Source organism: Heterodontus francisci, chromosome 3 (genome assembly GCF_036365525.1).
Source record: "Heterodontus francisci isolate sHetFra1 chromosome 3, sHetFra1.hap1, whole genome shotgun sequence".
NCBI lineage: Eukaryota > Metazoa > Chordata > Chondrichthyes > Heterodontiformes > Heterodontidae > Heterodontus > Heterodontus francisci.
This window is the reverse complement of record NC_090373.1, coordinates 19,846,148-19,862,203: the sequence shown is the minus strand read 5'-3', so window position 1 is coordinate 19,862,203 and position 16,056 is coordinate 19,846,148.

Genomic DNA, 16,056 nt, shown 5'->3' with positions numbered 1-16,056 from the left:
TGACCTATCCCAGTGTAATGTATGAAGGCTGCTATTAAAATTCAGCATAGACATGAAGAACACCATTGATAAGGAACTCTGCCTTGGGCAGTGAAATGTTCCTTTTTTCCTGAAAGCTTTGTGAATTTCACAGCTGGATGAGCAATACAACTACTGTTCACAACTGGTTAACAGTTAATTGAGCCTGTTTGAAAAGTGTGAAATCAGCTATACTTCAAGTATACTGTCATTGGTCAGTTTCTTCCCATCCTTCAAGTGCGTTCAGATTGCAGGGAAACTTTGGTAGCAAAGTTCTGATTTCCAATTTTTTATTTCCAAAATTGGATTTGTGGACAAGTTCAAATCTAGGGGGTGGCTAATAAATCCAATAGGGAATTCAGGAGCAACTTCTTTACCCAGAGAGTGATGAGAATGTGGAATTCACTACCATGAGAAGTAGTTAAGAATAAAAAAGCATAAGAAATAGGAGCAGGAGAGGACCATACGACCCCTCGAGCCTCCTTCGCCATGATCATGACTGTTCTGCCTCAACTTCGCTTTCCCGCCCATTCCCTATATTTCTTGATGCCGAGTCACCAAAAATCTGTCTTTCCCAGACTTAAATATATTCAACGATGGAGCATCCACACCCTTCTGGGGAGAGAATTCCAATGATTCACAACCCTTTGAGTGAAGTACTTTCTCCGCATCTCAGTCCTAAACGATCAGCCCCTTATCCTGAGACTGTGCCGCCATGTTTTAGATTCCTCGAACAGCGTAAACAATTTCTCAGTGCTTACCCTATCCAGCCCCTTCAGAATTTTATATGTTTCAATGTGATCGCCTCTCATTCTTCTAAACTCCAGAGAACATAGGCCCAATTTATTCAGCCTCATAGGATAACCCTCTTATCGAAGGAACCAAACTAGTGAACTTCCGCTGTACTGCCTCCAATGCAAGTATATCCTTCCTTAGATATGGAGACCAAAACTGCGCACAGTACTCCAGGTGTGGTCTCACCAAAGTCCTTTCTACTATCCTGTCAATGTGCTATTAGTATCGAATGAGGAGAGCAGACTCTGGTCAAATTAAGAGGAGTTTATTTACAGGGGTCTTCTTACTAGGGTATCTAGAAACATAGAAACATAGAAAATAGGAGCAGGAGTAGGCCATTCGGCCCTTCGAGCCTGCTCCGCCATTCATTATGATCATGGCTGATCATCCAACTCAGTAGCCTGTTCGCGCTTTCGCCCCATACCCTTTGATCCCTTTAGACCCAAGAGCTATAACTAACTCCTTCTTGGAAACATACAATGTTTTGGCCTCAACTGCTTTCCTTGGTAGCGAATTCCACAGGCTCACCACTCTCTGGGTGAAGAAATTTCACCTCATCTCAGTCCTGAAATGTTTAACCCGTATCCTTAGACTATGACCCCTGGTTCTGGACTCCCCCACCATCGGGAACATCCTTCCTGCATCTACCCTGTCAAGTCCTGTTAGAATTTTATAGGTTTCTATGAGATCCCCCCTCACATTTCTGAACTCCCGTGAATATAATCCTAACCGACTCAATCTCTCCTCATACGTCAGTCCCCCCATCCCAGGAATCAGTCTGGTAAACCTTCGCTGCACTCCCTCGATAGCAAGAACATCCTTCCTCAGATAAGGAGACCAAAACTGCACACAATATTCCAGGTGTGGCCTCACCAAGGCCCTGTATAATTGCAGCAAGACATCTCTGCTCCTGTACTCGAATCCTCTCGCTATGAAGGCCAACATACCATTTGCTTTTTTTACCGCCTGTTGCAGCTGCATGCTTACCTTCAGCGACTGGTGTACGAGAACACCCAGGTCTCACTGCATATTCCCCTCTCTCAGTTTATAGCCGTTCAGATAATTATCTGCCTTCCTGTTTTTGCTACCAAAGTGGATAACCTCACATTTATTCACATTATACTGCATCTGCCATGCATTTGCCCACTCACTCAACTTGTCCAAATCACCCTGAAGCCTCTCTGCAGCCTCCTCACAACTCACCCTCCCACCCAGTTTTGTGTCATTTGCAACTTTGGAGATATTACATTTAGTTCCCTCATCTAAATCATTAATACATATTGCGAATAGCTGGGGTCCTAGCACCGATCCCTGCGGTACCCCACTAGTCACTGCCTGCCGTTCAGAAAAAGACCCATTTATCCCTACTCTTTGTTTCCTGTCTGCCAACCAATTTTCTATCCATCGCAATACACTACCCCCAATCCCATGCGCTTTCATTTTACACGCTAATCTTTTATGTGGGACTTTGTCAAAAGCCTTCTGAAAGTCCAAATAAACCACATCCACTGAGTCCCCCTCATCAACTCTATTAATTACATCCTTGAAGAATTCTAGTAGATTTGTCAAGCATGATTTCCCTTTTGTAAATCGATGATGACTCTGTCCGATTCTACCACTGTTCTCTAAGTGCTCTGCTATAAAATCTTTGATCATGGACTCTAGAATTTTCCCCACTACTGATGTCAGGCTGACTGGTCTATAATTCCCTGCTTTCTCTCTACCTCCCTTTTTAAATAGTGGGGTTACATTAGCTACCCTCCAATCTGTACGAACTGTTCCAGAGTTTATTCAATCCTGGAAGATGACCACCAATGCATCCACTATTTCTACTTCTATTAAGCCACTTCCTTAAGTACTCTGGGATGCAGACCATTAGGCCCAGGGGATTTATCGGCCTTCAATCCCATCAATTTCCCCAACACCATTTCTCTACTAATACTGATTTCCTTCAGCTTGTGGTTTCCATGCTGACTTGCCGTATCTGCATTGCATTGTCAGTGTGCCACTACACAGGACCCGTTGCATGCAGGTAACTTGGCAGTTGTCGTGTTATCATTGATTTCCAATGACTCCGGTACATATCTCTGAGGATTTGGATAGGTAGGATATTTGCACTAGTGCCAGTGTCAAGCTTGACCTTGAGTGCATGTTTGCCATCTTTCTTTGGACATGTGATGTTGATAGTGGTGAAAGCTTCCAGTTGCTTAATTTCAGCGACATGGGGTGTCAGGTTCACAATGTGGAATTCCTGTTCGTCTTCTGTCTGAGAACAATTCTTTCTGAGTCTTGTCTCAGGTCTGCTTCACTGTGGACCTTGTGTATCGGCTTGCACTTATGCAGGTCTCTGGCACTTTCTTTGCTGCTGTTGCCCTGTTTTCTGTTTGTTTGCGTCTGACCATGACCTCTGGCTGCGTCTTTGGAGCCAGAATTCCTGCATAGGTGGGCCCAGTGTCCTTTTATACCGCAAGCCTTGCAGAGCTCATGAAATGCGGGGCAATTTCTCTGTGAGTGGGACCAACCACACTTACTACACAGCTTGATTGCCCTTTTTGACCTGGTTATGCTGCTGATACTTTTGGCTGCACCTAGTGCTTGAAGGTGCTGTTGTCCAGGTACAATGGCTTCATAATTCCTGCCAACTTCCAGCAGTGCATCAATGCTGTGACCTTTCTTTTTGCCCAAGAGGTCCTTCTGAAATGCTTCAATGCATGTTAATATAATCACCAACTCCTTTAAATGGTCTTAAAGCTCAGCTTGTGAAAAGTTGCATTTGTTGCCCTTACTAATGCATCTACTAACAAACTGGTCTATTGATTCCTGTGGGTGTTGCCTGTAGGACATCAATTCCAGGTGGTGAATTCTAATATTCACTGTTAATTGGAGCTGATCTAGCACTTTCCGTATTTTGCGGGATCTTTCTGGTCCTCGTTAGATGTGCCTGAGGTATTGATTCTGTGTAATCCCTCATTTCCAATTGCTATCATTATTTTTACAGCCTGTTTTTCTCGGTCTGCAGTTACTTGGTCTGTAAAACATAATTGCATTCTCTGTTGACAGTTTGAACTCAGATAGGATATCCATGGCTTTCCAGTTCATGCAGTGAAAATGGGTATCCATGTTTCTGCTGTTCTTTTGCTCTAAAACTTGCTTTGACACCTGGTTCTGTGACTCTGTACTGTCTTCTCTTTAAGAAACTCACTTGGCTGCTTTGATTGACAGCAGCAGTTGTTTAGTAGTGCTTGTCGGTTTGTCTGGCTTCCAGCACTCTAGTGTGTCTGTTTATACAGCTGAGCATGTGGGTGGGACAATTCAATCACCACACGAGGAGACTCAGGTACAGGTAAATGATCATTTATTTGAGCATATGCAAGGAGAGTCCACCTCAGACAGTCTGAGATAGTGCACTGAGTTATACACAAGGATACAAACTTATATACTGTTTTTCTCACATAATATGGTCAAACAATGAATAATTGGTCATGCACTCTAATGAATACACCATTCTTAGTCTTTAACAGTGTCCACTCCAGATGTCTCTAGCCTGGATCCATTATCTCTTTGTTTCACACTAAACAACATTCCACAGTTTGTAGATTGTGAAGTACAGATCCCAGCTATCAACCTTCAGTCCCTAATCCTGTCTTTGCCCTAACGCTTGTCTGTCTTTTTCCCATCCTGACTTAACTATATTTTGCTGAGCTGCCTTTCTAATTCACATGTCTACTTAACCTCTTCAGTCCCCCCTTTTGGCCTTTGGCCTAGCCCAAGATGGCCAACAGACCTAAACAGTGATGCGCTCAACTCTCATTGCTCTCCACCACTCTTTGATGCTGGCCAGGTATCGAGTTTAGGATTGCAAAGGCAATTGACTACACCGTCTGTATGCATCAGCCCTGCAGTAAGGGGTCACAAACAACCTGCCTAGCCCCCAAGTTCTCATGTCCCCATACTGCTGGCCTTTCCTTGTGTGTCCTCCTGACCCTGTAAATTAGGCATGTCAAATATATGACCAACACAACTTGGTCAATGACCAAGATGTGAGAGATGATCCCGAACCAGGGGTATATCTATACATTCGAACCCAATTTCACAAATTCTCCCACCATGTGGTATCATCGATCTGTTTGATCTCCTCTTCCAAAGTTTTAGTTTGTTGTTTAATTGTATAATACACCTATGTACCTGCTGTAACCCATCATGGATGGCTGTGAGGTCTGTGGGTAGTGGTGGGATAGAATACGAGAACTGCCTTACGTATTGTGTGAGGTTTTCCTTTATACTCTCGGTAACCTGCAAGTTGACCGTTTCCCTTTTATATATCTCCACCAGCTCTACCTTTCCCACCCTCACTGGTACCTGTGGGTATAGACACACCATGTGATTTGTTATTGGACAGGATTGGTCGTACCCATCTTATACTCCCGTTGTGTCGTTGTCAGACAATATCTCCCTTTTCCCACAGAGGCAACGTGAGTCAGTTCCATTACTGCCCGTATAGCTTCCATTGTACAATTGACCGTTGCGTTAAATCCACATTTTGTCTTTTCAGTCATATATATTGGGTGTGGATTCTGGTATAACCGGGATTTCCAAGACCAAACCAATCAATAGGCTATTATTGACAATACATTTCTCATCAGTTTTATACACACATGTTAAACCTCTAAGCTGGAAACCAGTCGGGTCTTGGTTCTGATGTTGGGACAATTTATACAAGTGTGCATTTGATATCCATTGGGGAACTTTGCCCTCATGGAGTTGTCTCAGGTTTTCCCATGTCTGTTCAAGCAACCAAGATCCATAAGTACTGCAGACATCATTCCTAGCTATAGCCTCTGAGATGTTACGCCCTTCACCAATTAGTCCATTAATGATCCGTGCTTAACTCTTAAGTACGGCAACCAAATCCTGAACTGTCCTTGTCAGGGTTGGATCCACACCGAGCTGTCCGCTTCCTCACTACCTGCTACAACATCCCCAGCAATCTCACCGCCCATTCCTGTCATTACTAATGTGTTTAATTTATCCTGATTATTGTAAAGTCATTTCTCTATGGAGTATGTGCCAATACCTTGATACTGTAATATGTTGTCTCACTCTAATGGCCGCATTAACCATTTCACGCCATGCTGTTTGTCCAGTCTTCAGTGCATTTCAGCATGTATTTTGCACGTTAGTTGCTCTACATGCAACAAATGACATCTGCACACTTACACCAGCATCCCAATATCGTGCCACACATTCTCAACTCTCAGATGATCTTATTAAAAGATCAAAATGTCGGGGGGGGTGAGGGGGGAGGTTGGGTGCCTGTGTTGTCTGTCTGAGACCTTTGCTTACCTCCCCCTGCATGGTCCTGATGTCTCACGTAGTGGACAGACTTTTGTAGCTCTCTTCAAAACTCATATCTCCAACTTTCACTGGAAAGTTCTAGGCTTCTTGGAAATTCTACACTATATTAATTTAACTGTTTGAATTCTAATTTCACCATTGTTTATTCCCAGAATTCCTTTATTAGCTCTTGCATCAGCCAGATCTAATTGCCAATTCCCATTAATTATAATCCTATTTCATTTTGAGCCCTGGAGAATCTTTACAGCCTAATATTCATAATTCCTTAAAACAGAAATCAAACATTCCCATTTGATTCCAGGCATTACCATATTTTGTTTGTTTTTTGCCTGTATCTTAGATGACATTTTAATTTCTTAAGTGTAACTTGCTAAATTACAATGGATTTTCGACATTTCAAATCATTCAAATAACAGTGTTGCTGGCATGACAGGTTTTATTAATGTTCCATTTAATATCCAAAGTGATTCCTGACAACGCAGCCGGCCACTGACGTCATCAGGCTGCGCCCCCATGTGCACATGTGCAGACGGGTTCCTGCTCTCTGCGCATGCGCTGCGTTTTGACTTGCCAGGACCGGTTAGCGCATGCGGCGATGATGTCATCGCGTGACGTGTGCATCTTCGGGCAATGCTCCTGGTCGGTCTCTGCGCATGCGCTTTACGTGTACAGCAACACAACGCCAACAGGTATTCACGCATGCGTCAACCTTTGGATATTCACGCATGCGTCAAGCCTCGGCGCGAGTTTCTGAAAGTGGAAGGAGGAGAGGTCTCGTCGGGCATTTTCTGGCATTTTATCGCAATTATTTAGTCGTTTTGGAGATTTCAGTCTGCTTCATTTTTATTAGAAAGAGGAGATTGCTCCAAGGTAAGTTGCTCTGCTGTTGTAAGTTGCTCTGAATACATTTGCATTGTCTGGGGCACTGCATGTGCTCCAGTCCACTGCACTGCACTAAAACTCTTTCCATTGTCTGGGGCTGTGTGCAGGCAGCACATGTGCTCCAGTCCAGCAAACAGCTTTCCATCTAAATGGTCACTTTCTAAAGTTTCTACAGAGCATGCCCCCGCCCCCCCCCCCCACTCTCCTAGGGTCAGTTTAAGTGTCTACAGATTGCCTTTGTTGTGATTTCCTGGATGGAGCAAAAGCTGGTCGACCACCTCTGTGCAACTTCCTCTGCAATGCGAAACAAGTGTGCACCAGATTTTGGGACCTTGTCATGGTGCGCATGTAAACTGCTGCCAACAACACACCTGAGGATGGCTGATGTTTTGTTGAGGGCACGAGAAACTTGGGCATGCTCATTGAATATCTGTGTAACTTTTCAGGTATCTCGCCCTGGGCTGTGAGGTCTTCATCAGTGTGAAATTCAATACGAGCAAGAACAGTATGTGTGTCAGCTCCTACCATCTTGTACATACCGGTCATGTTTTGGATCCAGAATGTTTACGCTTCTATGCAAGGAGGTGACAACTGAACCAGGGTGAAAGGCAGAAGGTAGAAGAGTTGGTCAAGCTGCAGGCTGGGAACAAACAGCTGAAGGATTATATTGAGCAGTCATTCAACAAGACCGTGACCCTTAGTGACATTAGAAATGTAAAGTCCCGGCTCAAAACAGGGGATGACAGCATGGATGCGCTGTGTGATACGCTGGAGAAGATTCAGCAGGACGGGGCTACGCTGCGGGTTGGCCTGAAGGGAAGCAACATCCTCTATATTGCCTTCATGACACCAGCTATGAAGGCCCACCTGCAGGCCTTTCCTGAACTGCTGTTCATGGACGGAATGTACAAAGTGAACAAATGCGGCTACACTCTGTACCAGGTGATGGTGCAGGACAATGTTGGTAGGGGCAGGGCTGTGTTCTATGCCATGGTGAGGAATGAGACGGCTCAGATGCTGGCCGAGATTGTGGGTGTTTTTGTCGATTTCATGGGATCCAGCGCCTGTCGCGTGAGATCAGCCATTGTGGATAAGGACATCAATGAGATCAATGCGATCAGGAAGCATCTCCCAGCTGCAACGGTTCTTCTCTGTCAGTTCCATGTGATGCAGAGCATGAGGAGGAAGATCAGCAGCTACCCACTGAATGGTGAACTGAGGGATCAGTTTATGATCTGCAAGGAAATGAAGTGGGAGCGCACATTGGGATGCGTTTGGGGAACATTCGCCAAGAATAGACTGAGCTCAGACTCTTGTGACTTTGCCTTCTTCACATGGACAATACAGTAGAGGGGGGAGAGGGGGTGGTAGAAGGGGTAGAGGGGGAGGTAGAGGGGGAGGGAGTGGGGGAGAGAGGGGGAGAGGGGGAGGTAGAGGGGGAGGTGGGGGGGAGGGGGAGGTAGGGGGAGGTAGAGGGGGAGGTAGAGGGGGAGGTAGGGGGATGGGGGGGAGAGGGGGAGGTAGAGGGGGAGGTAGGGGATGAGGGAGAGGGGGAGGTAGAGGGGGAGGTAGAGGGGTAGAGGGGGAGGGGAGAGGGAGGAGAGAGAGGGGGAGAGGGGGAGGTAGGGGGGAGGTAGAGGGGGAGGGAGGAGGGAGAGGGGGAGGGAGGAGGGAGAGGGAGGAGGGAGAGGGGGAGAGGGGGAGGGAGAGGGGGGAGGGAGAGGGGGAGAGGGGGGAGAGGAGAGGGGGAGGGGGTAGGGGGTAGAGGGGGGAGGGCAGAGGGGGATGTAGAGGGGGAGAGGGGGAGGGGGGAGGCAGAGGAGGAGGGGGGAGGTAGAGGGGGAGAGGGGTAGAGGGAGAGGGAGAGGGGGAGGGGGTAGAGGGGGAGGGGGGAGAAGGGGAGGTAGAGGGGGAGAGGTGGGAGAGGGGGGAGAGTGGGAAGGTAGAGGGGAAGGGGGGAGAGGGGGAGGTAGAGGGGGAGGTAGAGGGGGAGAGGGGGTAGAGGGGAGGAGGGGAGGAGGGGGGAGAGGGAGAGGGAGAGGGGCAGAGCGGAGAGGGGGCGAGACGGGGAGAGGAGGGAGAGGGAGGGGCAGAGCAGGGAGGGGGGGGCGAGGGGGAGGGAGTGGGGGTAGTAGTGGGGGGAGAGGGGAAGTAGAGGGGGGAGAGGGTAGGTAGAGGGGAGGGAGGTGGGAGAGGGGGAGGTAGAGGGGGAGTGGGAGATGGTGAGGTAGAGCGGAAGGTAGAGGGGGAGAGGGGGAAAGGGGGAGGTGGGGGGGGGATAGGGTGTGGTGGGGGGAGAGAAGGGGGAGAGGGAGAGGTAGAGAGGGGTGGTAGAGGGAGATGTAGAGGGGGAGGTGGGGGGAGGGGGTAGAGGGGGGTGAGGGGGTAGAGGGGGTAGAGGGGGGGTGAGGGGGTGGTGGGGGGAGAGGGGGGAGGTAGAGGGGGGTGAGGGGGTGGTGGGGGAAAGGGGTGGTGAGGGGGCAGAGGGGGTAGTGAGGGGGTAGAGGGGGTAGTGAGGGGGTAGTGAGGGGGTAGAAGGGGGTGAGGGGGTGGTGGAGGGAGAGGGGGGAGGTACAGGGGGGGTGAGGGGGTGGTGGGGGAAAGGGGTGGTGAGGGGGCAGAGGGGGTAGTGAGGGGGTAGAGGGAGGGTGGGGGAGAGGGGGGGTGGGGGTGTAGTGGGAGGTAGTTAAATTCAGAACTGCCAGAAGAGGGGGATGCAAAAGGCAGGGACCAGACAGGTGCAATGCCTGAAGTACAGTTGAACAGTAGGGGAGAGAGCAGCTGGAATGAGTGGCTGGATGGCGGGGGCCGGAAGCGAGAGGCCGGAGATCTTGGTGTTGTCGGGTGCGGGGACCGGCCGGTACGTCTTTTGCTGTTGCAGGTTTATGGTGCATGCGCAGAAAAACGCACTCCTCCTCCCCCGCACCCCCCCCAACCCCGTCTCCGGCTGCTCCGCTCCCTCCCCCCCGCTGCTCTCTCCAGCCGCTCCGCTCCCCCCATCCCCGGCCCACTCCGCTCTCTCCCCGCACCCCCTCCCCACCCCGTCCCGGGCCGCTTGCTCGCTCTCTTCCTCCCTCCCTCCCTCTGGCTATTGTGTGCTGCCATGTGTTTAGGTTAGGTTGCCTTCGTGTGATTATTTGAGTAGCGCCATTTTTAGTCCTGGCAGCTGCCTGAAGTCACAGACTGTGACGTTTTAGTGGCACAGGCTGCATTAGCGCCTGTGCCACTGCAGCACCACCTAGCCGTAGCGTTGTCAGCAAATGCAGCCAAGAAACTTTGTTTTCTATACTTCGGAACAACCTAGACTGTTTGTTTATTCAGTTTCCTAAAAATTTGATTATCCCCTCAAATGTCAAATAAATTTCCCTTTGAGTGCTTTAAATAACCACTCATATCAATTTAATTTTGTTTATCGATTCCAATTTCTTATGCCCAGAATTGGTGGCATTGCATGTTTTTTTTATTAAAGACAGAAGTGTTTGCAACTATCTCTCCTTCTTAAGCACTTTGTCTCATGGATAACAGATGCTGTGACACTTCTTGTCTGCAGTTATGTTCTTAAATTCATAAAGCTGTTGGATCTCTTGCTGTGGCATCAGAATCCATTGTGGCTCTGCCCCAAAGCCCAATGGGTTAATTTTACTCTCAGAATGCAAAAATTGTGTGGTGGATTAAATGGAAAAACAACAGCTGCAGCAGGATTAATTTCTTTGCTTGTCTCCAAGGGGGTGGAACAAAATATTCTCAGCTGCGTCACTTTACGTAACTTTTTTTTCATTGAAAAGAACGAAACTCCATTTAAAACTTTTTCTTCATTCTTTTGGTATCCTTTGGGTTTTAAAACAACAAAATTATTAGTAACATTATCTTCAAAAGAAACCATCTCCATTAGAGAGACAGCATTTTAGATTAAACTCCAATTGTTCCCAAACTTTTAGTATTTTTTTGTAAGAGTTTTCTAATCCAAGGGTTTTTTTTAAAGGAAAGGTAAAGTTATTCAACATTCTTACAACAAAAGATTGAACACCAGCTTCTTACAGAAATTTTAATCTTTCCCATAGCAGTGTTTTAAACTTCAAATTGGATTTCTGCCAGACATCTTCAGACCTTCAAGGTTGAAGTTTATCTCTTAGAAAATTGTTCATTGCCTTTTCACAGTTGCAAAACCAACTTTTAAAATAAAAATAAAAACTTTAATTTAAAATATAATTCAATTGTTTATATCCGATTCCTGGGTTCACAATCTTAAATTAAAATGAACACACTCAACAATCACTTCGCCACTCATTCAATTCCAAACAACTCAGAAAAATTGATTTCAAAGTACCAAAAATCTGTGTTAATTCCTGTCCCATGCCAAGGAACACACACGGGTTCATCTAGTTTACAACCAAAACATGACTCAAAGTTCCCACAAAATATACACGTGTAAAAAGAGAACAAGTAACGGACTCATGCTTTCAACATTAAAGCCAGACAACAAAGAGTTAACGACTGTCAATTCCACTGTACACATTCATGCAGACTCAAACAAAGACACAGTAACTTGTTTTTACTCACTTGAAATTTCATTAAAAACATAGTCTTTTATGTTGCTCTGCCATAAACTTAGTCATGGAGCCCTCCGGACCCCAGTCAAAATGCATTTCATTACTCAACTTCTACTCTGACCAGTGCGGCTTTATGTCCTGTTTACCTTATAGGTTCTGACTTCTGAGTGGCTTTGGACTTACTGTCCCGCCAGCGTGGTTCTGCTTCCTTATCCGGCACCTTCTGTCCTGAGTCTTCCTTCAGATTCCTTGCGTACTTGACCAGACCTTCACTTGGGTGGGTTTACTGCCCTAACAATGGGTGGTAACTAAATATACTCACCTGCTTGTAGTGCCGTTCTGATGGTCCAGTGCGAGTATCCTGCTGACTACGCCAAACTGTTGTGGGATAACTCAATCACCACACGAGGAGACTCCGGTAGAGGTAAATGATCATTTATTCAAGCATATGCAAGGAGAGCCCACCTTGGGTAGTCCGAGATAGCTCTCTGATTTACACACAAGGATACAAATTTGTATACTGTTTTTCTCACATAATATAGTCAAACAATGGATAATTGATCATGTACTCTAATGAATACACCGTTCTTAGTCTTTACCAGTGTCCACTCCAGATGTCTCTAGACTGGAACCATTATCTCTTTGTTTCACACTAAACAACATTCCACAGTTCATGGATTGTGAAGTCTGTACAGATCCCAGCTATCAACCTTCACTCCCTAATCCTGCCTTTGCCCTAATGCGTGTCTGTCTTTTTCCCATCCTGACTTAACTATATTCTGCTGAGCTGCCTTTCTATTTCACATGTCTACTTAATCCCTTCAAGCAATAGGCATTTCAAGTGCTTTTTTCTGCTACAGTTTGTTTATACAGCCGTTCAATAGGCATTTCTTCACGCTCAAGTAGTTTTATGAGTTTTTTAAAACTCTGGCTGAATGAATGAAAACTCTTCATGCTCTAGTGATTTTGTGAGTTTTCTTTTACACTTCAGCTGCGAGCTGCGAGCTGCAAGAATGGAGGATTCCTGTACTTGTCACTGTCGGACATCTCCTGTAATGGCACGGTCCTGATCAGCCTGAGGGAGCCTTTGAAAACAATTAATATGCTTGAGATAGGGATTGGGTTTTCCCTGTTTTTTTTTTCACTGAGTCTTTAAAAAAAATCAAATTTGCAAGCACCTCAAAGCTTTTTTAACTGGGGTTCCTGTACCGATGGCACACTGACTCACCAACTCACAGTGATTGATTTGCAGCCTGTCATTCAGCTCTGTCTTCTAGAGCTGGAGGTGCATTTTTTTTACACTGTTTGGGCCAGTATTTCTTTTAACTTTCTCTCTTTTAGCTGCAGGTAGTTTATGAAGCTGTTTTCCTGTGGTCTTCAATCTTGGATTCTGTCGTCTCCCCACAGCTGCCACCATGTAATGAGAAGCTTTTAATGTTATCTGATGCAACATAAATAAGATGCATGTAGTTCAGTTGTTTGAAGATCTCAAATAGGTTTATTTATTTGTAACAAGTATATACAATGCAGAACTATCTATTTGCAGGTCTTGCCTCTTGGTGTTACAGTTAGAGTGATACTGGCATGTAATCACATGACTGCATCCTGGCACACAGCTTATGAGCAAACTAAGATCTTAAAGGGACATCACTATCAAAGGCAATCACACAACAAAAAGTACTTCATTGGCTGTAAAGCGCGTTAGTGCTTTAGGACATCCTGAGGTCATGAAAGCTACAATATAAATTTTGTATGTTGGCATTCTTCCATCTATGAAAGATGATGCATCTTGTATGATTGCCTCAGCTGTGGTGAGAAGACAAAGTTGAAGACCACAGGTAAAACAGCTTTGAAAATGACCCTTCCTACAGCTAAAAGAGAGCAAGTTTAAAAGAAATACTGACCCAAAAAGTGGAAAAAAGAAAGGACTTTAGGGCTGTAGAAGACAGAATACAAAATGACAGACTGCAAGTAAATTCCTGCGATCAGGTGAGTCATTGTGCCAATGGTCGAAGAGTCCCCGTTTAAAACAAAAGCTTTGAAGTACTTAAAAGTGATTTTCTTTTCAAAGGCTCCGTAAAAAAAAAAAATGGGGAAGACCTGATTCATCTTCCAGGCTGATCAAGGTCAGCACCATTACAGCAGGCATTCGATAGCAAAAGTGCGGGGAAACCCCGAACAGCCACAGGAATCAATAGATCAGTTCATCAGCAGATGCTGCAGTAAGGGCAATGAATGCAATTTTTTAGAAACCGAGCTGTTGAAGTGATTAATGGAGCTGGTGATTGTCTCCACACCTATTGAGGCATTTCAAAAAGACTTCTTGGGGAAAAAGAAAGGTCGCAGCATTGATAGTCTGCTAGAAGATGGCAGGAAATACAAAGCTATTGTACCTGGAGAGCAGCATCTGCAAGCACTAGGTGCAGCCAACAGTATTGCCATGATAACCAGGTCAAAAAGAGCAAGCAAGCTGTGTGGTAAGTGTGGTTGGCCCCATTCACTGCGAAGTTTGCCTGCATTTCATGACCTGTGAAAGGCCTGCATTGCAAAAGGACACTGGGCCCGCCTATGCAAGAAATCTATCTCCAAAGACACAGCCAGAAGTCACAGTAGGACACAAGTAAACAGAAGACAGGCGCAGCAACAGGGCAACAGAAGCAAGGATAGCAACAGAGACCTGTGAAAACGCAAGCTAATACACGAAATCCATAGCAAAACAGACCTGAGACAAGACTCAGAGCAGAGTAATTCTCATCTAGAAGATGAGCTGGTTTTACACATTGTCAACCTGATACATTATGTTGATGAAGTCAAACAACTGGAAGCTCTCGCTAATACTAAAATCATTGGTTAAAGAAAGTTGCAAACACACACTCAAAGAACAAAGAACAAAGAACAGTACAGCACAGGAACAGGTCATTCGGCCCTCCAAGCCTGCGCCGATCTTGATGCCTGCCGAAACTAACACCTTCTGCACTTCCGAGGCCCATATCCCTCTATTCCCTTCCTATTCATATATTTGTCAAGATGTCTCTTAAACGTCGCTATCGTATCTGCTTCCACCACCTCCCCTGGCAGCAAGTTCCAAGCACTCACCACCCTCTGTGTAAAAAACCTGCCTCGCACATCCCCTCTAAACTTTGCCCCTCGCACCTTAAACCTATGTCCCCTAGTAACTGACTCTTCCACCCTGGGAAAAAGCTTCTGACTATCCACTCTGTCCATGCCGCTCATAACTTTGTAAACCTCAATCATGTTGCCCCTCCACCTCTGTCGTTCCAGTGAAAACAATCCAAGTTTTTCCAACCTCTACTCATAGCTAATGCCCTCCAGACCAGGCAACATCCTGGTAAACCTCCTCTGTACCCTCTCCAAAGCCTCCACGTCCTTCTGGTAGTGTGGCGACCAGAATTGCACACAATATTCTAAGTGTGGCCTAACAAAGGTTCTGTACAGCTACAACATGACTTGCCAATTTTTATACTTTATGCCCCGACCGATGAAGGCAAGCATGCCATATGCCTTCTTGACTACCTTATCCACCTGCATTGCCACTTTCAGTGACCTGTGGACCTGTACGCCCAGATCTCTCTGCCTGTCAATACTCCTAAGGGTTCTGCCATTTACTGTATACTTCCCACCTGCATTAGACCTTCCAAAATGCATTACCTCACATTTGTCCGGATTAAACTCCATCTGCCATTTCTCCGCCCAAGTCTCCAACTGATCTATATCCTGCTGTATCCTTTGACAATCCTCATCATTATCCGCAACTCCACCAACTTTTGTGTCGTCCGCAAGCTTACTAATCAGACCAGCTGCATTTTCCTCCAAATCATTTATATATACTACAAACAGCAAAGGTCCCAGCACTGATCCCTGCGGAACACCACCAGTCACATCCCTCCATTCAGAAAAACACCCATCCACTGATACCCTCTGTCTTCTATGACCGAGCCAGTTCTATATCCATCTTGCCAGCTCACCTCTGATCCCGTGTGACTTCACCTTTTGTACCAGTCTGCCATGCAGGAACTTGTCAAAGGCTTTACTGAAGTCCATATAGATAACATCCATTGCCGTTCCCTCATCAATCATCTTCGTCACTTCCTCAAAAAACTCAATCAAATTAGTAAGACACGACCTCCCCTTCACAAAACCATGCTGTCTCTCGCTAATAAGTTCGTTTGTTTCCAAATGGGAGTAAATCCTGTCCCAAAGAATCCTCTCTAATAGTTTCCCTACCACTGGTCTATAATTTCCTGGATTATCCTTACCACCCTTCTTAAACAAAGGAACAACATTGGCTATTCTCCAGTCCTCTGGGACCTCACCTGTAGCCAATGAGGATGCAAAGATTTCTGTCAAGGCCCCAACAATTTCTTCCCTTGCCTCCCTCAGTATTCTAGGGTAAATCCCATCAGGCCCTGGGGACTGATCTACCTTAATGCTTTGT